Raw genomic sequence first — 24,480 nt, forward strand, 5'->3', positions numbered from 1 at the left:
GCATGGTCAATATTTGCACAATATAAGTGGAAAATCAGACATCACCAAGACCTGGCAATGGCTTAAGAATGGCAACTTGAAGAAAGAAACAGAGGGTTTAATACTGGCTGCACAAGAACAGGCACTAAGAACAAATGCAATAAGAGCAAAAGTCGAAAAATCCACAACAAACAGCAAGTGCCGCCTTTGTAAAGAAGCAGATGAAACAGTGGACCACCTGATCAGCTGTTGTAAGAAGATCGCACAGACTGACTACAAACAAAGGCATGACAAGGTAGCAGGAATGATACACTGGAACATCTGCAAAAAATACAAGCTACCTGTAGCCAAGAATTGGTGGGACCATACAATTGAAAAAGTGGTAGAAAATGAAGATGTAAAAATATTATGGGACTTCCGACTACAAACAGACAAACATCTGCCACACGATACACCAGATATAACTGTAGTTGAGAAGAAAGAAAAACAAGTCAAAATAATCGACATAGCAATACCAGGGGATAGCAGAATAGAAGAAAAAGAAATAGAAAAAATCACCAAATAGAAAGATCTACAAATTGAAATTGAAAGGCTGTGGCAGAAAAAGACCAAAATACTCCCAGTGGTCATTGGCGCCCTGGGTGCAGTCCCAAAAGACCTTGAAGAGCACCTCAACACCATACGGGCCACAGAAATCACCATCAGCCAATTACAAAAAGCAGCTTTACTGGGAACAGCCTATATTTTGCGACGATATCTATAATAACCAAAAGTATTGATGATAAAATTCAGCCATCCCAGGTCCTTGGGAAGGACTCGATGTCTGGATAAAGCAAACCAGTCAATAACACCTGTCTGACTGTGTAAACAAGAAATAATAATAATAATAATATCAAAAATGCGTGAATGCGAGTGCACACACACATGACTTAGAGGGAACACTGGCCTCTATTTCTTGGCTTCTCATTCTGAGCCCTCCCCCATCCAATGTTTTTTTCCTCTGTCCGGCTGCCAGCCAACTGCTTTTTCCAGCCCCCGGACACCACCCACCACTTTCTTACCTTGCTGGCCACTGCTGCCGCCACTTTCTTTACCACCGCTTTCTTCACACACACCCCACTGCTGCTTTCTTCACACACATACACACACACAGCTTTCCCCAGTGCCGCTTTCTTCGCCCCCTCGGCCACTTTCCCCAGTGCCTCCTTCATACACACACACACACACCCCGCTGCCTCCTTGCTTTCCCCGGCACTGCTCTATCACCTGTCTTTCCATTTCTGCCCGTTCGCTTCCCCCCCACCCGGCAGCTTGCTCGCAAACTCTCACAAGAGCTGCCATGCATGGGATTAGCGACGGGTACGTGTAAGAGAAATACTGTATATATAGAGATGTTCAATCGGAATTTGGAAAAGGTTTTTCTTAGCTCCACATCACTTAGCTCCCTTACAGAAGGAGATGTCACATAGATCGGTGGAAAAATATGTATACAAATGGGTTTGGTTTGCATTTGGTTATCTCAACTATTTGTATTTGCTTCTCAATATCTTTGAATCATTGCAATATGGAACATTTGGTACTATCATTGCCTAAAGATAATATATATGGAGTTGACTAACTCATATTTGTAATAGTCAGTTGCATTTTATACTTCCAGTGGTCCATCTCTTCAAAAGCAGATCTTGTGTAGGAAGGTACTAAATTAAAAGTAATTACTATAATAAAGCCACACTGGCTGGGATGCAAAGAGTCATGTCCATGCATCTTAGATGCATCCCTTGTAGCCTCACACTACCTATTGCTCTACTGCTTTGGAGGATCTGAGGGAATTGTGATGGGCTGCAGAAGCAATGGGATGGGTGGGTACAAATCTCTGGCATACATGCATCTCTTTGTATCCAAAAATATTCTCCTGATTGTGGATCAGCCCTAAATGCCTCCATGTACCAGTGGAAAAGCACTTTGATAGCACATGGTTGAGAGGGGGAGCACCTTCCAATGATAGATATATGGTGCTGCTCTGCAAGGTCCCCAATATTGGGAGGCAGCATTTTGAGAGATGTGGTGACCTTTTGCTTCAAGGGGGAGCTTAAAAGTACCTGTGCAAGGCAGTTCCTCACACTGGTCTAAATCCTGGCCACTGCGCCCACAAATTATGGATTGGATCCAAAGGTGCATGTGACAAATGGAAAACACTTCTGCTCACACAAGACTGGGTGACTATTTTCATCAAATGTCCCCTACTTACTGAAGGCCCCTATACCATATCTCATGCTACTCCAGAAGATTTCCCAACTCTCAGCAGCAGCTTTTAAAGGAGAAGCGTGGGCTACAGCAAGCAAAGGGAATAAGCAAAGGTCTGGTCCTACTTCTACAAAAGGAGGAGTACATGTGACTTGTGCAATGGCACCTTTTGATTAAAGCTATATGTAATAAAGTATTTTGTAAGCACTTACTGCAAACCTCATTCGTGTAGACAGCACTAGTATGTAGTGAGGGCAAATTTAGTAGGGGCGTGCACAAAACCGGTTTGCCCAGTTTGGTTCGAGTCCAGACTGAACTCAGACTGGACTGGGCATGTTCAGTTTTGTGCACCCCCAAACCCCCCCTGGTTCGGCCCAAATTCGAACTAACACACACTCTCTCTCTCTCTCTCTCTCTCTCTACACACACACACACACACACACACACAATGCTGAGCCCAGAGTCATTCTGCCCTGGGAGGGGAGAATCTCTGAAGCTTTCCTCTCCCCCCGCTGTCCTCCCCCCGGTCTTTTCTGGGCCGGTCTGGCCCATTTTCAGGCCTTCCTGGCCCTCTCCCAGCTTGTGCAGCCATTTTGAAGGCTGCCACATATGCACACAGGCTATTTGAGTCCCTAGGTCATGACCCTGGGCCAGGCCATGATCATGGACCCGGAAATGAGTTCCAAACCCCAGACAGGCTCCAAGACAGCCTGGGTGTGTGTGTGTGTGTGTGTGTGTGTGTGTGTGTGTGTGTGTGTGTTGGGCTTGGGGTAGAGCTGAACAGGGCCTGGTCCAGACCCTGCTTAGCTAGTGGGGCAAGTCATGCTTGCTACTACAAGACCAGCTCACCTCTCCGAATCTTACTCTCAGCATAGATCCTATACTTTTTCTTTCATTCTCCTGAAGGTCAATAGTAATCTACTGTTCTAAAAGTCTGCCTGAACTGAACCTGTTGAAGGGCTGTTCTTCCTATTGCTGCTTGAGCACCGTGAAAGGACAGAACCTTGTAATGTCTAATGAAAGGAGGCACTGATGCCCATGTCGCCGCCTTGCAAATTTCTTCTAAGGGGGCGCAAGCTGAAAAGGCCGCAGAAGTTCTAGCACTTCTTGTGGAATGGGCTGTAATGCCACGAGGAATATCCAAATGAAGAGACTCATAAGCCAATGTTATGACAGCTCTGATCCATCGACCCAAGGAAAACTTGGACGCCCTAGCCCCTAAGGACGAAGGCTGAAAAGAGATGAAAAGTGAATCCGTCTTTCTAAATGTCTTGGACCATTTAATATAGAGTTTAAGAGCTCTGCGCACATCTAAGGTATGCCAAACACGCTCCTTTGGGTGAGCAGGACTAGGACAGAAAGAGGGCAGTACCACATCTTGCTTCTATGAAAAATGGAATTAACCTTAGGCAAAAAGGTGGGATCTAATTTTAAAACAACACACTCCGTTTGGAAAACGCACAACTCATTGCGCACTGAGAGGGCAGCTAGTTCAGATACCCTTTGCGCCGAAGTAATAGGCACTAAAAACAATACTTTAAAAGACAAAATCTTCAAGGTTTTGAATGCAGCGGCTCAAACGGAGCCTTAGTAAGAGTGTTTAAAACTAAGTTCAAATCCCAAGAGGGGGACTTATGTACGGGAGGAGGAGCCAAGTTGGTGGCTCCCCTCAGAAAACGTCTAATATGAGGATGCAAGGCAGAACAACCCGGCACCACTAAATCTAATACTGAAGCCAAGGCAGAGGTTTGTCTTCCAGGGTGCTAGGACGAAGACCTTTCTCAAGGCCTGCTTGAAGAAATCCCAGTACTTCTGGAACCCCTGCCGCAGATGGAATGAGATCTTGCTTTCGTCCCCAGGTGCAAAAAGCTAACCAGGTGACTTGATAAATGTGCTAAGTGGACGACTGTCTCGAAGCCAAAATGGTGTAGATGCCAAATCACCATTGCTTCTGGTGGGAATATCCCTTGGATTCTAGGTTCTTACGCTCAACCTCCAAGCGTGAAGGCGCAACCAGGCCAGGTCCGGGTGATAGAGAGGTCCCTGCGATAGTATATCTCTTCTTAGAGGAAGAGGCTACGGCGGTTGAACTGACAGACTCAGGAGGTCGCAAAACCAAGGCGAATAAGGATCTATCAAAATGACCTCTGCTTTCTCCAACAAGAACTTAGTTAGGAAGGAGCCTAGAATCAGAGTCGGGGGAAACGCATAGAGTAACCCCCACAGCCAAGAAGATGTGAGAGAATCCACTTCTTCTGCGTGAGGAGTTACATATCTGGCGAAAAACCTCGGCAGCTTCATGTTTACCTGTGAAGTGAATAGGTCCAGCTGTGGATGACCCCATTTGTATACAATTTCCTCAAAGACTGCTGGATGTAGGCCCCACTCTGCTGGATCCACCCATTGGCAGCTCAGCCAATCCGCTTGTAAGTTCTCTGTGCCGCTCAGATGCTCCGCTGTCACGGAGCACAGGTGAATCTCCACCCATGCGAATAGTAAGTTCGATTCCCGCATGAGGGCCCTTGACCTTGTGCGACCCTGGTGATTTACGTGAGCCTAGGCGGTCACATTGTCCGTCCTTATCAGAACATGTCTCCCTATCAACAGATCGTGGAATTGTAGGAGAACCAATCGAATAGCCTTCAGCTCTAGCCAATTGATATTGTTCTCCAGATCCTTCTGATCCCACAATCCCTACGCATGATGTGCAAGACAGTGGACCCCCCAACCAGAGAGAGTGGCGTCCATCGTCACCACAATCTTCTGGGGAGTTTCCAGAAGTATACCCTTCTGTAGCACTGGGGAAAGCCACCAAAGAAGGGATTTCTTGACCTTCTGTGGTAGGCGAAGTTTCATCTGTCTCTTTTCCCTAATGGCTGCCTGATGAGGAAGTAAGAAACACTGTAGCGGTCTTGAATGCCACCTGGCCCAGGGTGTACAGTCCAGGCAGGCGATCATTGAGCCCATGAGTTGGGCTAGAGACATAAGAGAACCCCGGCTTCTGGGCATCCATGGTCTGATGTGTGCGACAATCTTTCGTTGCCGATCTGGTGGAAGAGAAACTGTGCTCATTCTCATGTTGAAAGCAACTCTCAGATGTTGGAGCACATGCGAAAGTGCTAGGTAACTCTCTGAACAGTTTATGACAAACCCGTGATCCCCTAGTATCTGGACGACCTGGGCTATGTCCCTGGAAGCCTGGTGGTAAGATAGAGACCGGACCAGAAGGTCGTCCAGATACGAGTACATGTGAAGCCCCTGCAGGCGCATGTGTGCTATCACCACCACCATCGGGTGAATACCCGAGGAGCTGAGGATAAACCAAAGGGAAGAGCCCTGTACTGAAACTATCTCTGATTGTAAGCAAACCTCAGGTATTTGCGGGAGCCAGAATGAACTGGTACATGTAAGTACGCTTCTGAAAGGTCGATAGATGAAAGGTAATTGCCCAGGTGTACAGCTGCTTTTATTGTCCTTAATGACTCCATTCGAAACGTGCGTTTCCGCACGAACCAATTCAATCTTTTCAGATCCAGGATTGCTCGCCAGGAGTCGTCCTTTTTTGAAGGAGGATCCACAATCATCTCTCCCTCTGTTGCTGTCTCTGAAACCTGTATAGGCAGGTCTATTAAAATTTCTGAAGGAAGGAAAGGAATTCTGAAAGGTGTTAATTCCTCTGAAATTCCTCCTTGGATCCCCACGCCCCACCGGCATGGCTTTTTTTTTATCCTTGGTATCCACCAAAATAGGATCCAAGGATTTGCCAAATAACTTACCCCCCCCCCAAAGGGAGTAGCCACCAGGGTGACCTTAGATTTGGCATCTACCCACCAATTTTTTAACCGTAAACCTCTGTGGACTGCCACTCCCGCTGCCACGGCACGAGAAGCGTGCTGTATGCAGTCCAGGCTTGAGTCTGCCATGAGGGCAGACGCTCTGGCCAACTTATTCAAACCTTGGTGAAGTTTTAAATTTTCTGGTGGTACAATCTTAACAAGCTCCTTAGTCCATAGTATGGAGGCTCTGGCAAAGATAGAATTTGTGGCAGCCGTCCTAATGACAGTTGCAGATGCCTCATGCTCCTTACATAACAGGTGATCCGCTTTCTTTTCTTCAGGTGTCTTGAGGAAATCATCACTCTCCTTGTTCACCAGAGCACGTGACCAGTTGGGCCACTGGCCCATCCACTATGGGAACTGCCAAGAGAGCCATTATGTCAGGGGGTAAGGCATATAATTTTTTGGGAAATGACAGGGCAGGTTTAATAGCCACCGGCACACCCCACTCTGCCAGCATAACATCCTTAAACAATGACGGAAAAGGCACAGTGGCTGCAGAAATAGAAGTAAATGGAAAGACTTCCTGGTCCAAACCAGAGACAGAAGTTGTGCCAGTCTCCTGAGAGACATCTTTGATTACCCGTTATTAACTAAAATAACAAAAGAACGCAATTTAGCGACTCCCTTCCCACTCTGGCACACAGAAGAAAGAAAGGGAGAAGAACTGGCCTGAGAGTAGTCTGATGAGACAGAATAAGGTAGGTAAAACTGGGGAAAACTTCTCACAGTGAGAATCAAGCTCTATCTGCAGAGTGAGACAGGACTGGAGCTGGGGATGAGTGACAGCTGCCTGGATAGGCATAACCAACCTGAATTTTGATTGGTCCTGTCTCAGAGCATGCAGAGCTTGATAACCCATCATGTTAGGATGCCCTCCCCATACCGAGGAAAAAGAAGTTCAAAGGCCCTGCATGCTGTGCAGTCAGTCCTTTAATAACATTCTATATTTTCAGGAATAATATAATACATAATAAAATAACATATCAAATGTAAAGATAGGAAAGAATATCTGAATTAATATAGAAAATAGAGGAATTTGAAAATGTTAATTAAAAACATAAAATACAAATGCCCAGAATGTGTGTATTGGTTTCATATTGCACTTTTCAGTTATAATAAGCACAACAGCACCCTCATTTACATATTAAAACATTTTTCACATTGAACAACTGATAACTACAGGTGAGAAATATACATGATTTATATTGCATAAAATTTTAAGCATTTTGTAAGGAATGGTAAATTTTCCAAAACTGTAAGACTTGTATAACTAATATAAATACTTCTCCCATTGGGGGGCAGGGGGGATAGGACATTGTTTTGATTGTTATCTTTAATGACAATAATGTTTTATCTCTTTAAAAAGGTCTGTAATTCAGTATCATTAGAAATGTGTCATGGCTAAATTTTGAGTTACGTGACATAAAAACAACAAAAATTGTTACTCAGAATGAGAAAAGAAATTAAATAATCACAGGCTTTTCTAGAAAGAATAAATTCCATCATGATCATGACAAATCTGAAAGACTTAAGACTGTCAACAACTTTTGGAAATTAAAATCTGTGTAAAAAATTGCACACACACGCATATATACACACTTTATTTCAAGGATGTTGGGGAAAGGGTAAGAACTGAATAATACTGAACCAGTTATTCAGTAGAAATCATCAAGACTATGTAGCCACTAGTCAGACATTTTCTCATTTCAATCATTATTTAAAATATAAGCTAAGTATTCTCTGTTAAAATGTCATAAAACAGTTTTAACCGACATACTAACACACCTGGAGGAGTATGTTAATACAAAAACTGCAAAAACTAACAGTAGCAAAGTCTCATATAATCAAATATTTGCACTTCACAAACACTTCAAAACATTTACACCCCTACTGCAAATCATAATTATGAATCCACATTTTAATGCAACAAAGCTCCGTGTTTTTATGAATATATTACCATCTTTGTTATGTTTTCATTCCACATGCTCAGGAACAGTCTGTTAATCACCTGAAAATAATACACTTTTTTTTTTAAATGACAGCAGACCAGGTTTTTTTAAAAGAATAATTTTATTTATTCTGGATTCCATATGAGCCAATGGCATAATTCTGTTGGAGAGGATGGAATAGTTGGGAAAACAGATCTACATGGAGAACATTACGTATGCCCAGCCCCAACTTCAGATAAGAACATAAGAATAGTCTTGCTGGATCAGGCCCAAGGTCTATCTAATTTAGCATCCTGTTTTCCACAATGGCCTTGTCTCTAGGAAGCCTACAACCATGAGATGAAGGCATGTTCCTTCTTCTGCTGCTGCTCCCCTGCAACTGGTATTCAGAGACATCTTGCCTCTAAGCCTGGAGGTGGTCTATAGCCATCAAGATTAGTAGCCATTGATAGACCTGTCCTCCATGAATTTGTCTAAGCCCCACTTAAAGGCATCCAAGCTTGTGACCATCATCACATTCTGTGGCAGAAAATTCACTAGATTAATTATGCATGGTGTGAAAAAGTAATTCCTTTTGATCAGTCATAAATTTCCTGGGCCACGTGTGCAGAGAAAGGCCCATAACAGGCTGCAGAGGGGGCTGTACAGTCATTTGGGATGGGAGGGAGGAGGGGGGCTGGAAGGAGCACTCCCTTGCCGCCCCACCACAAAGTGGTGTTGCTTTAAAGGTAAAATGGGAACTTTCCACTCACCCCACCACCCCCCTCCTCGCTGCAGCCAATGCTGCCCATCCCACCACACAGCAGCATTTTAAAGTAAAAGTGGGAACTTTTCCCTTGCCCCCACCTCCCCACAGCCGCCGTCATGCGGCCTTCGGTGCCCCCATCTGCCGCACAGCAGCAGTTTTTAGAAGACAAACACCCCTACCCTCACTGTGGTGGGAGAGGTGGCAAATCCTTGGCCGCCTACGAGTGGCAAAAGGCTTAATCCACCTCTGCTTTATTCTCTCTCTGACCAGCAAACAGGCAAAATGCATGATAGTAACATACAATACAGCCATAAATCCCGGCATTGTATCTTTAAATCTTAGCAGCTAAGCAATTACAGTAGATCACATCATCTGTCTAATACTATTAGCTACCATGCAAATTTTGCCACACAAAATGTAACATTAGAAACCTGGTCTGAGAGCAAGTAACAAGTATAAAAATCATCTGAACAGCCTGGAAAATTACATCTATGTGGAGCAATAAGAGAAATTTGAAAATCATTATAAAATTTGTAATGTAATAGAACATGAGGAAGGGAGTCTTCCAGTCCAACACCCTGTTCAGCAAATTGCTACAGCATCCCTGACATATCCCTAGCTGTCCAATCTCTGTTTGAATACTTTTAAAGAAGGAGAGCACACCACTGCACAAGCTAAACTATTTGTATAGGTAGGAAATTCTTAAGTGTCTAGCCAAGATCTGCTTCCTTGTAATTTCAATCAATCGATTCTAGTCCTGTCCTAGGGGCAACAGAGAACAAGAGCACTTCTCCTTGTGTGTGACAGCCCTTCAGATATTTGAAGACAGCTCTTGCATTCCCCCTTAATCTTATCTTCTCCAGGCTAAATATAACCAGATCCTTTAACTGTTTCTCATAGGACTTAATTTCCATTTTCATCATCATCGTTGCCCTCCTCTGGACCTATTTATCAATGTTTTTTCTTCTTCTTAAAATGCAGGACCCAGAGCCGGATACAGTATTTCATGTGAAGTCTGGTCAGTGCAGAATAGACTGGAATGATTACTTCTAGGAATACAGGAAGCTGCCTTATACTGAGTCAGATTATTGGTCCATCTAGCTCAGTATTGTCTTCACAGACTGGCAGTGGCTTCTCCAAGATTGCAAGCAGGAGTCTCTCTCAGCCTTATCTAAGGAAAACAATTTATGGAGAGATTCTAGAAGTGGGTTTTTAAAAACCTGATTTAGAACGTAAACGCTACAAACACCGCACTGCACAGTACTTGTTGCAACCCGATCACCCTATCGCTCTCTTTAAGGAGAAAAAAGTCCCTTTCCATTTATGGGAAACAAGGTGGCGCTTATACCACCAAGTACTACCACTTAATGCGGCTAAGCCATGGCTCCCAGAGGACAAGCAAGAGTGTGCTAAAATCACCTGCAAACAGAAAGCTAGTGAGCTAGGCAAAACATTCAGGGAAACCCACTCACATTTCTTAAAAGAGTATGTGGTAGCCAAAAGAGTGTGGCAGGGAGTAAGCAAGCTGTTAGAGTGGCCTGATTTGGAAAAATAGACTTGGGAAGAACTAACCTCAGGTTTGAGCGATAGAACCTCTTTTTGAGGTTCCAGAAAGAAACCTTCAAGGAAACGGGATGGAACGGGTGCCCTCATACTAGGGAATTGGAACGTTCCCCTTCTCGTAATCAGGTTAGTAAACCTCTATGTCATTTATGCAATGCTCCTGCATAGGAATAGGGAGGGAAGACACGACCAAGAGGTTCACACAGATGAGACAGTAAATCTCTTCTGGAAAAGTTTGTATCGTTATGTGCAAAAAGACAAGAGTATCTCTTCTAAACAGCAATGGGACAAATTATGGAAATAGACGTTGGACGTAAAACACCCCCCCCCATTACCTGATGTGCCTTGTAATCCCCCACCCCCGAGTTACAGTACTACCTGCATATACCTCATAACCTTGAGGGTTTCCAAATCCTTGTGTGTAAATCTTTGTAGATATATCATGTACAAACAACCACTTTGTATATAATTGTGCTTTGGCAACATACTGTATGCTTTGGTTCAATAAAAAAAATCTTGTCCTATCTTGGAGCTGCCAGGGAGAGAACTTGGAACATTCTGCATGCGAGAATGTAGATGCTCTTCCCAGAGCGGCCCCATCCCCTGGGGGTAATATCTTACAGTACTCACACATGTCTCCCATTCGAATGCAAACCAGGTTGGACTGCTTAGCAAAGGGACAATTCATACTTGCTACCATAAGATCAGCTCACCTCATGAGGTTGCTCTGAGAACCAGTTGCAGGGGAGTAATGCAGGAGAGAGGGCATGCCTTCAACTCCTGCCTGTGGCTTCCAGCAGCATCTGGTGAGCCACTGTGAGAAACAAGATGCTAGACTAGATGGGCCTTGGGCCTGATCCAGCAGGGCTGTTCTTATGTTCCTATTATTAGGACCCATACTTCTGTTAAAGCAACCTAAAATTGCACTAGCATTTTTAACAGCTGCATCACACTACTAGCTCATATTCAACTTGTGGTCCATTAAGACACCTAGATCCCTTTCACACATACTGCTGCCAAGAGACATGTTCTTCATCCTATATTTGTGCATTTGTTTTTTTCCCTACCCAAATGCAGGTATTTACATTTATCTTTGTTGAACTTCATCTTGTTGGTTTGGGCTTAATATTCAGGACTGTTATGATTGGTTTGGTCCAGATCTTGATTCTGTCTTCTAAAGTGACACTCCCCCACCCCACCAGCAAAGTGTGATTGGCAAATCTGATAAACATCCCCTCTACTCCCTCCTCCTAGTCACTTATGAAAATGCTGAAGAGCACAGGGTCAAGGACAAAACCCTATGCCACTCCAGATAGCTCAGATCCAGATAGATGTGAAACCATTAGTAAGCACTCACTGGGTAGGTTGTCCAAAGAGCAGTGAATCAATCAATCAGTAGGATAGTCTATTCCATATTATCATCTTGTCAACCAGAATTATCGTGAGAGACAACTTCAGAATCTCATATCCCTCTGATCCTTTTTCCCTTTAGGATTTCTAACTATGGGACCCTACCTAATTTTCCTCTGACCTCATTAAGATCAGCTTTCCAGAAATTCAGGGTAAAATGTCTTTCTTTCACTTTTCCCACTCCTTGATATCATTAATTCCAAGATGATGTGGTCACTTCCCCCCCCCGCCAGGGTTCCCCTTACTTTCACTTCATTAACGAATTCTTTCGTTACTTTCGAAAGGACTAAGTCCAAAATAGCCAGTTCACTTGTTCTTTCTTTCACCTTCTGAAAGATGAAGTTGTCAGCAAGGGAGGTCAAGACTTTATTGGACTTCTCAATTAGCTTAGCAGAGTTCAGTTTCCAGCAGATGTCAGAGCAGCTGAAGTCCCACATTACTACTAATACCTACCTTATAGAAAATTTGGTGATCTGACTAAAGAAAGCATTGTGCATGTTTTCTGCTCAGCCAGGTAGTCTATCGTAAACTCCCACAATGGTATTCCTGTTATTCCATGGGGCTTCCATGCTCAGATATTTTTCCCACATAATGCAACTCCCCTCCCTGTCTGTTGGAACTATTCATGTTATATACTTTAAGTACTATATTCCAATCATGAGTTTCATGACTCCTTTCAGATCATGTTTGTGCCTTCCTGTGCTGGGATTTTAAGTTCTTCCTGTTTGCTTCCCATACTCTATGCATGACTGTACAGAAATCAGGGGTGATGTGTATCAACTTCTACTGGCTTTCTTTGTTACCAGGCTCACTTGCAACACTATTTGTGTGTGCTTCAATGTACCGCCAAACTAGAAAAATATAGCCATTTCCTTGGCCTGTTGAAAAGAAGTTTTAGCTGGCTGCATTCCTGAGAACATGTGTCATTCTGATTAGACTTTCCAACTTACTAATAGTTGCAAAGTACCACTCTTTTGCTTAAAGAATCATCGAAGCAATGATACTCAGGATGTAACCTGATTGATACTAAAATCTCACCTTATATGGAACAAGTATTCAAAATGCTTGCCTCCCAAGCACTCATGCCCTCCTCAAGGCACATTTCCAATTATAAAAACCCCTCTCATGAGATCATCGCTTCTTGTACCTCCCTTGAACCCCAGCATCTTTACTTTGTGCTTGAACCATCTTTGGAGAGAAGGATCCCACCTAGATCAAGTAGCTATGGAACATGGCTTTTCTGTCACTTTTCTGCTAAGCCCTTGCAGCACAAAATTCCTTAACCCGCATCCAGAGTCATGATTTTTTGCACACAAATAGAACTTCCTACTCTTGATTTACCCTTTGATAAATATCCTTGTTCCTAGTAGTGGTTTTATATTTGGTACTGGGCTTTTGTCTCTCTCCCTGATCAGCTTAAGTCTGGAGGCCTTTTGACAAGGTTAGTGAAGCTTCTGCCAAATAGCATTTTCCCAGTGCTTGTGAGGTACAATCCATCTACTGTAGTTCCAGGAATCTTATATAAGTAGCATAGGCCCTGGTCTAAGAAGCTGAACCTTAATAAGCATTTTGTATACTGCTTTTGTGTGTGTGTGTGTGCAAAGCACTTCACATGTATTACCTTGATGTGATTCTTACAACAATCTTGTAATGCAAGTATTATTATCCTCATATTGCAGCTGAAGAGTTAAGACTAAGAGGAAGTGGCTTGCCTAAGGCTACTTAGCGAATTCATGGAAGAGGTGAAATTCGAACTAGGAAAGTCCTGATACATAGCTCAGCCTCTTAGCCACTTCTCTACAGAAGCTCTGGCTACACCAGGATGCAATTTACTATGGTACTCTTTGGACTGGACCTCTGGGCGCAGGTCCGATCCTCCAAACATTCCTCCCCACAGGGGCCTCCATCATGGCGGCATGCCCGACTGACAGCCCTGCATTGGCAACTGAAATGTCAGCAGCAATGTTTGCTGCCTGGTGGGGGGAGGGGCTCCAAACTTCCCCACGCCACCTGCACTGCTTGGAGTGGAGGGGGGGCTCCAAGTGCCAGTGCCGGCAGCCATCTGGATGGTGCGTGTCACCGGTAGCGTACAGTGTTGAGGGGAAGCCTCCAAGTGGTGGTGGGGACATGGCCTGGCAAGGGAGAGAGATGGGGGAGGAGAGACTGGAACTTCCAATCTCCTCCTCACCCAATCTCTCTTTTTTGCCAGGCCATGTGTTCACCTGGGCAGAAAGCCAAAAGGCAAGACTAGCTACGCCTCCATCCCTAGCAGCCCCAGCCCCATCTATCCTCTGGGACTTGGTCAGTAGCTACCTGCCTACCTGCATAGTAGCTGCCTGCCTCCCAGAGCGGTTGCTCCCAGCTCAGCTTGCACAGAGGCACTGCCAAGAGAGCACGTGATCTCTGTTGCAGCAAGCAAATGTACAGAGAGGCAGGCAGCAGCAGCTGTGAGAAGGAGTCATGGAGGCCCGAGGCTGGAGCTGCTGGAAATAACAGAACTAGCCTCAGAGAGTGGGGAGGAATGCTGCCGGCTGCAGCATGGATAGCAGAAATGCTGCCTTGTCCATACAAAATGTAGAACGCTGGCTGCTGGGGGACAGGGATGGAGGGAATGAGATCCGCTGCCGCATGTCTTCCCTCCCCACTTTCTGAAGTGGCACTCCTTGAAGTACGTTTGTTTGGACATTTTTGTCCCAAGGGAGATCCTGTAGAGAGTGGGGGGGAGGAGTCAAGAGGGAAAGGGAAGGAGAAAATGGAGTCATTGCTGAATACACCTTTGGTTTGGCCTACTTAAGATTTCCTTATGTGTATGATGGAAACAACTATAAAACTGGCTGTTTCCCGCTGCTTTGACCTCTACCCTGCCCACCCTACAGGTTCCTTTCTTCCATGTGTTCCTTTGAGCTGTGTTTCTCTCTCCCACCCCCCGCTTTGCTGGGGCTGGTTCCTTCCTGCTCCTAGGCTCCAGACATCAAGGAGAGTGTCAGGAAAGTGTGCTGTGTGTGTGGAAATGTTGCTCTAATATGTCCAGCCAGTAGGTGGCACTAGCATTTGCTAGTAGTGTTCCCTATTAGAGACAGAGCCCCTCCCTTCTTCCTGACTGTACTTATAGTTAAGCCCTTATGCAGTGGGTGGCGTTCTACTCCAATTACATGGCTCAAAGTGGATTATATCCTAGGACTCTTACAGAAACAGAGCTACATTATGCACAGATAGAAAAAGAATGCCTAGCCAGTGTTCAGACAAGTGAAACCTTCTACAGATATTTGTGTTGTCTACCATCCTTCAGACTGCTCACTGACCACAAACCCATGGTGACCCTAATCAAGGGGGAAGATCTGGATCAAGCACCACTACAATGCCAACATCTTTTGAGAAGAATGTTGAGGTTCAACCCAATAACTGAATATTTTCCAAGGGAAAAGCTGGCATTTGCAGAAACCTTATCACATAGTTCCATACAGCAGGAGAACTCCTATAACCTAGAGGAGGAAGTACAAGCTTCTGTTGATACAGTACACCTCTTCACAGAAACATCTGACAAGTGGTTTTTTAAGATCAGAGCAGATACTCAACATGATCCAGAACTTCAAGAGGTCTTACAGTATATCAGGAATGGGTGGCCTGAATATATCATTGACACTTCAGAGCTATCTAAGCCATACTTTGGTGAATGTGGCCAACTCAGTGGATCAGATGAACTAATAAGAAAAGGAAATCTTACTTTTGTGCCGCGAACAATAAGGAAAGAAATCCTAAACCTTATGCACTAAAGCCACCAGGGCTTAACCAAATGCCATGAGCGTGCCAAACAGATGGTATGGTGGCCCAGTAATGGAAATGACTTAAAGACCAAGGTCTTATCTTATGATTATTGCAAAAAGAATAGACCAGCTCAATGAAAAGAGCCTTTAATTACCACATCCTTGCCTACTAGACCTTGGAAGAGACTTGCAGCAGACCTGTGTGAATTTTAAGGCCGACACTACTTGGTCCTCATAAACTATTTTTCCAGATATATTGAGATACTTTCCTTGTCCACTATCACATGTCGCAGCATCATTACACAACTGAACAACACCTTTGCCCATTTGGGCATCCCAGAAGAGCTCGTGACAGACAATGTGCCTCAGTTTACAGCAGCGGAATGCAAGCTCTTTTGCACATCATTTAACTTTAACCATGTTGCTACAAGTCCTCACTACCCTCAGGCAAATGGGGAAGCAGGGCAGTACAGCAAGCTAAGAAAATTTTTGCATCAGGATGATCCACAGCTTGCTCTCCTGAGCTACAGATCACGGATAGCTACTGGATATAGCCCAGCAGAACTGTTAATGGGCAAACCAATCAGAACACCTGTTCCAACCCAAGAGAAAATTCTGGCTCCATGGTGGCCTAATCTGCACAAAGTTGCATCTTCAGATCACAAAGCCAAGGACAGCTATGGCCATTTCTACAATATTATTATTTATTTATTATTTATTAAATTTATATACCGCCCTTCCAAAATGGCTCAGGGTGGTTTACAACAGGATAAAAACCAATTAAAACTAGTTAACTATTAAAATCAAAACTATAAAAACAGAATAAAACTAATTTAAACATTCAAACAGCTAAAAACCCTGGGAAACATGGGAAACCATTTAAAACAATTTAAAACAGTTTACAGTAGTTTAAAAACCCTGGAATAGGTGACATTCAGTACAACCACTACCAAACCTAGAACCTGGAAACAGTGTCAATATAAAACATGATAGAGAAAAGTCATGGCAGACTCCTGCTACAGTTGTAGGGAGGAGAGAAACACCCAGATCATATTCAGTAGAGATGGATAGTGGAAGATTCAACAGAAATCACAGACATCTCCTTGTCATACTTGAGAATGTCCAACCTCCAGATGAGAAAACAACACCTGCAACCACAAGTTCCTTTATAGAGACTATACCAGGGCCAGCCACCAAAACCAACAATGATACCAGTACTCAGCAAACTACTTGTTTTGGTAGAATTATTCAGAAACGCCTGAGGTTTTGAGATGGGTACTAGACCTATGAATTGCCAATTGTTTAGATGTGTTGTTTTAATAATAATTGTTGTTGTTGGTTTAAGAAAGCGGTGGGGGGGAGATGTGTGGAAATGTTGCTCTAATATTTCTAGTAGTAGCATTTGCTAGGAGTGATCCTCATGGAGGCAAGGCTTCTTCCTGCCTGTACTTCTTGTTGAACTTGTCTCTTCCTGTTACACAGTAAAGTAGTCTTAGTATATAATGGCTTCCTTCCTCTGAGCTCTCATGACACTAGGGAAGTATTTTATTCAGAATTACTTCTAACTCCCCCACCCCCACCAAGTTCCAAGAGCATTTTTCCTGAGCATTTTCTGGTTTGAAGAGGAATGCATTCAGATAGAGGTGCACAGGTAATTTTGGAGCCTGGATCTAAAGGCCTTTGGAAGCCCCACCCCGTTGGAGGCCCCCCTCCAGCTGCAATTTAAGCATCATCCCCCTATGCACACACAGGGTATATTTCTGCAAATAAAAGATATTTCAGTAGGCAACTTAACATATTCCCATTCCACATTTTTCTTTCCCCACTCCCCCCACTGACTCTAAAGCACCTGGAACAGGTCATAATCAAACTCAGCCACACAGCACCATGCAGGCCAGCAACAACCAGACCACCTGGGACAGTCTAAAGAGGATTTGCCAGGGGTTGTGGAGGCCCTGGACTTCAGCCCCAAAGTCCAGGGCTAAGTGCACCACTGCATTCAGCTAATGAAAGTGCCAGGACTCTCAATGTAAAACATGGTATGTGCAGGTCAGTGGGAAGTATCTTCTTCAGAATTTTTTTCTTGAAAAACAGTATTTTGTTCAGTCACATTTATTGCAACTCTGCAAGAGAAAAGAAAAGCGCCTCCAGTGTTCTGCCTTCTTTTCTGATTGGTGGGTTCTCTTTCCCACCCAGCTCCCAAGTTGCATTAAAAAGCAAGAAAAATTCCAAGGTCTCCCCCCATATTATTACATTCTTGTGAGTTCAGTTGCTGTTTGTGCCCTCAAGAACACACATGTTAAAAATATCCAGTGTGTCACTATATGTGTGTGTGTAGGATGATGCTTAACTTGTAGCAGGGAGGTGGGATTAATTTGCGGGAGGGGCCTTCAGCGGGTGGGGGGAGGCTCCAAGGGCCTTTAGGTTCAGGCTCCACAATTATTACAATTTATTACTATCTATTACAATTTATTTAAATCCTGGCAAGAGGTTCTGTAATGTGTAGTAAGGATTTTGGAAACTACAGGTCAAACACATACAGTATGTGAAACAGATATATCAAGCAAAATTGATGCTGATGTGATCAATCAGATTTTCAAGTAAAATTATTTTTTGTTCAGTCAACTTTTCAGCAAGTCTTTGGATAAGAGTAGCCCCTGTTTGATCCTAACACCAACATCAAAAGCATTAGGTTATATTCCAAGTGCCTCTTGCCTCAGCACAAAGTATTTCATTCACACAAGAGAAGGAAGGGTGATTTTCACCAATATTCCCTTACACTTGCAGCCCATTGCAACTACTACAATCCTGTTCCAGAGTACCTCCCAAACCTCAGAAGTGAGGCTTCAGTGGGTGGAGCGAGAGTGGCTTACTGAGCAAGTACAACAGAGATTCCTCGCAGTTCTCAAGGGCTGCTGAGCCGAATGGTCGAACCCAGCGGCCGCTCCCACTCTGCCTGCCAACACCGCCACTGCAACCACGGGGGTGGTGAAGGCCTGCTCGGCTCACCTCCACACCCTGGCCACGCACATGGCATGGCTAGAATTCTTGAAGTTTTCGGTGCCATGGGGCAGCAGTGGGGTGGTGGCAGGAGGCCCCCCTGGACCTTTCAGCACCAGAGTAAAATGCAGGTTTGACTTTTTTTAAAATGACTTTTTAATTTTAACTTGTGACAGGGGTAGGCAGGCTCTGAAGTCCTTCAGGACCGAGCACCAAAATTACCTAGGGGCAACCCTGGTGGTGAGCTATGGGGTGCATGGGCACAGCATGCATGCATGCAGCATGGGATGTAGAAGTGCAAGAGAGGTGCAAGAGAGTGATGTCCTCTCTGGAGATGGTTTTATAGACAAAAACATTTCACCTGGTGTGATGTAAGAGTTTCTACATACTCTGCAATACTATAGTACTTTGGAATGCTTGCTCCGTATTTGATATGATTATTGAGTACTGATTAGGGTATATCCTGGGTCTTTCTCCTGTGTTTTCCATAAACAAAAACTGCTTCACAAAAGATGGCTAGAGACAGCAACCTGAATGTAAATGGTGGGGGGAGAGGGAGACATGACATGCTTTCTGACATTACCCATCCAGTCTTGTTAAGGACAGGAGAAAAATATAGGTGAGAAGTTCACCTTATCATTGGACTTCTTATCAAAACATGCTGATTTGGTCTGCCCCAAATCTCTCTGTACATGCTCAGATGCAATCAGAGGAACATTTCCTTTAGTCCATTACAGCCTTGCAATGACCTGGGGTCACCATGGGGAAACATCTTATTAGAACAACCTGTCATTTCTGGAATGCAGCCAGCTAAAGTTTATCTTGCAAGCAGGATAAGAAAGAAAATGGTTAAATGGCTATGTTTTCTTGTTTGAGAGGGTGCACTGAAGCACCCAAAATGGGGCAGCGAGCAAATCTAATATCAGCCTGAGGCCTTTATTTGTGCCTTCTATGCAATACCACCTCTGATGCAAATAACTGCAGTAGGATTCTTCAGCTAACTGCAGTTCTGAAAGTCACTGACTAATGCTCACCAGATAAGAAAGTGGCATGGGCACGTTCAGATAGCTGGGAGGAGGACTTTTCAAGCAATACTGAATTATATGATAACTTGTAGGAATGGAAGGAAACTCACACATGCAAGAGAACTTCTCTGCCCTCTCCTCCTCTTGCCCCCACAAAGCCTCTCCTGCAGGTAAGGGAGCTGTCAGCAGGAGGAGGTGCAGGGGTAATTGCTGCAAATTGGGTGGGCAATGCCTTCTGTGAGCAGAGCCTTTACCTTTTACTGCAGGCTTTCCCCAATGCTGGTTAATTTAATTTTTTATTGCTGCTCTCATTCTGTCCCCCATTTTATTTCTTTAGAATTATTAGCAAGTGTATAAATTGAGGTGAATCCTAGGACATTCCACAAATGGAAGGCATTTCCATCTGTACAAGGAGGGGGCAATTTTCATCAATTCCTGCTTCCCTCCGCCTCCTGAAAACATGCTCTTGCGGATTGGGGAACCCTCTGGAGCAATGGCATGTGCCCTGGCAGATTGTAGAAGGAAGGAAGATAGGAGAAAATGCCCCATGCGTAAACAGAATTGCCTTCTGTTCATGGAAGGGACAATCAATATACAATCCTTTGAGTGAATGGCAGACATTCAGTCTAACAAAACATGTATAGCAAAGGAATGAATGCTGCATTCTAGACCAAAGTAGCATGGTTGCTTGTATGGAGGGCAACTTTCACCATTCTAGAATTCCCTCTGAACTACTCTGTGCCACTGGAAAATATGTGCCACACAGAGTGCTGGAGTATTTAGTATTTGGGGTTGGTGCCAAGGTGGAGTCACTGTTGAGGGGACAGGTTCAAAGAACCCAGCTGCGAGCCATGAGAGGGCTGTGCGAGTCCTCTGGAGTTCATTCCCAGCCAGTGTTTGCTGGCTGGGTACATTTATTTCCCTTTTCCCTCCAACGATCGAGCCAAGCTCACGTTCGTGTGACATCACACAAGAACATAGGAAGCTGCCATATACTGAGTCAGAACATTGGTCCATCTAGCTCAGTATTATCTACACAAACTGGCAGCAGCTTCTCCAAGGTTGCAGGCAGGAATCTCTCTCAGCCCTATCTTGGAGATGCCAGGGAGGGAACTTGGAACATATTTGCTCTTCCCGGAGCAGCCACATCCCCTATGGGGAATATCTTACAGAGCTCACACATTAAGTCTCCCATTCAAATGTAACTAGGGTGGACTGCTTAGCTAAAGGGACAAGTCATGCTTGCTATCACAAAACCAGTTCTCCTCATGCAAGGGGTGTCACTGGCACACGCAGCACGTGCACAGCAAAGTTACCAGAGATGGAGCAGAACCTAGGACTCCATTCCTTTGCTCTGCCACTGGGTGATGCAGAATGATTCAGATGAAAAGAGAACCTGGGAGCCCCCCCCCCCCCCCGCGCCGCCGCCGCCAACCGCCCTGCTCATGCTGCTTTACTCTGGAGTATGTCAGCCAAAATGCTTTAAGATTGCTGTAAGCCACCTTGTGTCAAGGTCTGACCGGACTTGGCTGCACGCTGTCAACATATAGTTTGACGAATGTTGTTTTTCAGCAGTGAGTAGCCGACTGATGACGTGATTTATAGTGCAAGCCACGAGAGCTCCCAGCTGGCAGGGATTTAAGGCTTATCAGCCCTCTGCAAGAGGTGTTTGCTTTTCCTAATAGTCTCCAATTGATCCCTGCGTCTCGTGACACGCCGCTGTTGGGGGGTCAGCGGGGGTTAGTTACATAGCTCTTCTTCCAATTGGTCTTTCACGATTTCTGCTGCCTCAGGTTGTTGTGCCTGCTCAGAGTCATTATCCACAGCTGTTTCATGAATACTGACAGCCGGGCTCTGCCCCTCAGACACTCCTGCATCGCCTGGAAAGTTGACAGCTTCCCCTTCCTCCTCGCTGTCGGAGATCAAGGGCATGACACCTTGAGCACAGCTTTCTAGTGGAAATGTGACTGCTAAATTTAAATAAATCAGTAATAAAGGATGTCTGCTCTGGCCCTAGCTGTCCAGCTAAAATGTGTTATTTCACTTTCTAGTTAATTGTGGTGGATAAGGATACCAGTTGAATATGGGTGACAAACAATATGACTGTACACATGGATAATATTGATAAGTCCAGCAAGGATAAGAGACATTCTGCTGCCTGTCCAACAAGAGTAGCAAGAAATGAAATCAGAGTTAAACTATTAAGAGTCAGCCACTCTCTCCCTACTGCAAGTATAGTCCCTTCTGCTTAGTCTGAACACAGCAGAGCAGAGAACTTTTACAAGTAAGGCATAGTCTTTCATCCAGAATGCAAGGCCATGTAGATAGATAGTACTGAACGAATAATACATGGAGAACATAAAGGATAGCTAGGGAAAGTAATTAATATTCAGAGCTATGGATTATGTGGATAGGAAAACAGGCAAACTGTGGGAACAAGGCAGTCCAATGAAGTTTTTGTACTGTTCTGAAATATATACATTTAGCTCTTGAAAACATAAAATCAGAACACAATGTTAAGAATCCAATCTTTCTTAGAATACAACCCAATTACACAGAAAGGGGAGTGCCTATGTATCATGGGTGGAAAGGTAAATCAGCATTCTGCCATGTTATTTCACCCAACCTCCCTCCACCCAACCTTCTGTGGCTTCTCACAGCTTTCGCTTTGTACTATTCATGCTAGAAGGGGCATTGTTGCACTCAGAATTGCCTGCTCAACAACTGTGTCAGGTTTTTTATTATTATTTCTTGTTTACACAGTCAGACAGGTGTTATTGACTGGTTTGTTTTATCCAGACATCGAGTCCTTCCCAAGGACCTGGGATGGCTGAATTTTATTGTCAATTGTTATAGATATCGTCGCAGAATATAGGCTGTTCCCAGTAAAGCTGCTTTTTGTAAATGGCTGATGGTGATCTATGTGACCCCTATGGTGTTGAGGTGCTCCTCAAAGTCTTTTGGAACTGCACCCAGGGCACCAATTACCACTGGGATTATTTTGGACTTTTTCTGCCACAGCCTTTCAATTTCAATTTGTAGATCTTTGTATTTGGTGATTTTTTCTATTTCGTTTTCTTCTATTCTGCTATCCCCTGGTATTGCTATGTTGATTATTTTAACTTGTTTTTCTCTCTTCTTGACTACAGTTATATCTGGTGTATTGTGTGGCAGATGTTTGTCTATTTGTAGTTGGAAGTCCCATAATATTTTTACATCTTCATTTTCTTCAACTTTTTCAATTTTATGGTCCCACCAATGTTTGACTACAGGTAGCTTGTCTTTTTTGCAGATGTTCCAGTGTATCATCCCTGCTACTTTGTCATGCCTTTGTTTGTAGTCAGTCTGTCTGATCTTTTTACAACAGCTGATTAGGTGGTCCACGGTTTCATCTGCTTCTTTACAAAGGCGGCACTTGCTGTTTGTGGTTGATTTTTCGACTTTTGCTCTTATTGCATTTGTTCTTAGTGCCTGTTCTTGTGCAGCCAGTATTAAACCCTCTGTTTCTTTCTTCAAGTTGCCATTCTTAAGCCATTGCCAGGTCTTGGTGATGTCTGATTTTCCACTTATATTGTGCAAATATTGACCATGCAGTGGCTTATTTTTCCATTTTTCTGCTTGGTTCTTGACTTGTTCTTTCTTGTAGGCCTGCCTTGTTTCATTGGTGTTGAATAGTTTCGCATTATTGACCATTTGAAGTGCATCTTCTTCACTGTCCTTTACATATTCTTCACGGTCTCTTTTCTCCTCCTCTACTGTTTGATGGACTTGCAGCATTCCACCTGAGCTGCGAGGGAGGTATAGCCTATCGACAACACTGCGGGGGTGCAGAGCATGATTGATGGTCACGATTTTCCTGGTCTTACGATCTAGCGTCTCTAGCTCTGCCTGGGTCCAGTCTATTATTCCTGCAGTGTATCTGATAACAGGTATAGCCCAGGTGTTTATGGCTTGTATGGTGTTCCCGCCATTGAGTTTGGACTTGAGGATTTTTCTAACTCTCCTGATGTATTCACTTCCAATTTTTCTTTTAACTTCAGTGTGTGCGAAGTTATCAGCCTGGAGAATGCCCAAGTATCTGTAATGTTCTTTCTCTTCCAGGTTCTTGATCTTGCTTCCATTGGGCAGTTCTATTCCTTCTGTTTTTGTTATTTTCCCTCTGATCATTATTAATGCAGCACACTTGTCTAGTCCAAACTCCATTGCTATATCGCTACTGAATATATGGACAGTGTTTAGCAGTGATTTGATTTCTGACTGGGACTTTCCATACAACTTCATATCGTCCATGTACAGCAGATGGTTTATTTTACTTGATGTTTTAGATGTTTGGTATCCGAGGCTTGTTTTGTTTAGTATTTGTGAAAGTGGGGTCATGGCGATTACAAACAACAGAGGGGATAGTGAGTCCCCTTGGAAAATGCCTCTTCTAATGCTAACCTGTCCAAGTGTCTCACCATTAATTGTTAACTGAGTACTCCACATACTCTTTGCTTTTTTAATAAATATCTGAATGTTTTTGCTGACACCAGTTGTTTCTAAACAGTTTAGTATCCATGTGTGAGGCAATGAATAGAAGGCTTTCTTGTAGTCAATCCATATTATTATTATTATTATTATTATTATTATTATTATTAAAACCGTGGAAAAATTGCAAAGTTATGAGGAGTGAAAGTTGAAAAGCATGAAATCTCATTACCACAGCTGGGTCTTTCCCCTCCACTATCTTTATAATGGGAATCTTTAGCCTCGACTAGAAAAGCACAGACTGATTCAATTACTTTGGGAAAGGTCTCTCTAGATGGTCTCTGCTCCAAACAATGTACATTCATGGGTTAGTTGAAATAAAAATGTTTGGAATTTCTACAAATTAAGAGGAAAGATGGACCCATAACATCAAGTTGGAGCATCCTCAAATTAGTTGGAATGTTTGTGAGGAGAAAAGGGGAGGGGGAGTTA

At 43.9% G+C, this 24,480-nt stretch overlaps 1 protein-coding gene across 20 annotated transcripts in view; it reads right to left on the reverse strand.

The window, feature by feature from the left end:
• Positions 1 to 24,480, reverse strand: part of DCDC1 (doublecortin domain containing 1) — a 474,105-nt gene that overhangs the window by 307,323 nt on the left and 142,302 nt on the right. The window lies entirely within an intron of this gene.

This window comes from Hemicordylus capensis, chromosome 1 (genome assembly GCF_027244095.1).
Source record: "Hemicordylus capensis ecotype Gifberg chromosome 1, rHemCap1.1.pri, whole genome shotgun sequence".
Classification (NCBI taxonomy): Eukaryota; Metazoa; Chordata; class Lepidosauria; order Squamata; family Cordylidae; genus Hemicordylus; species Hemicordylus capensis.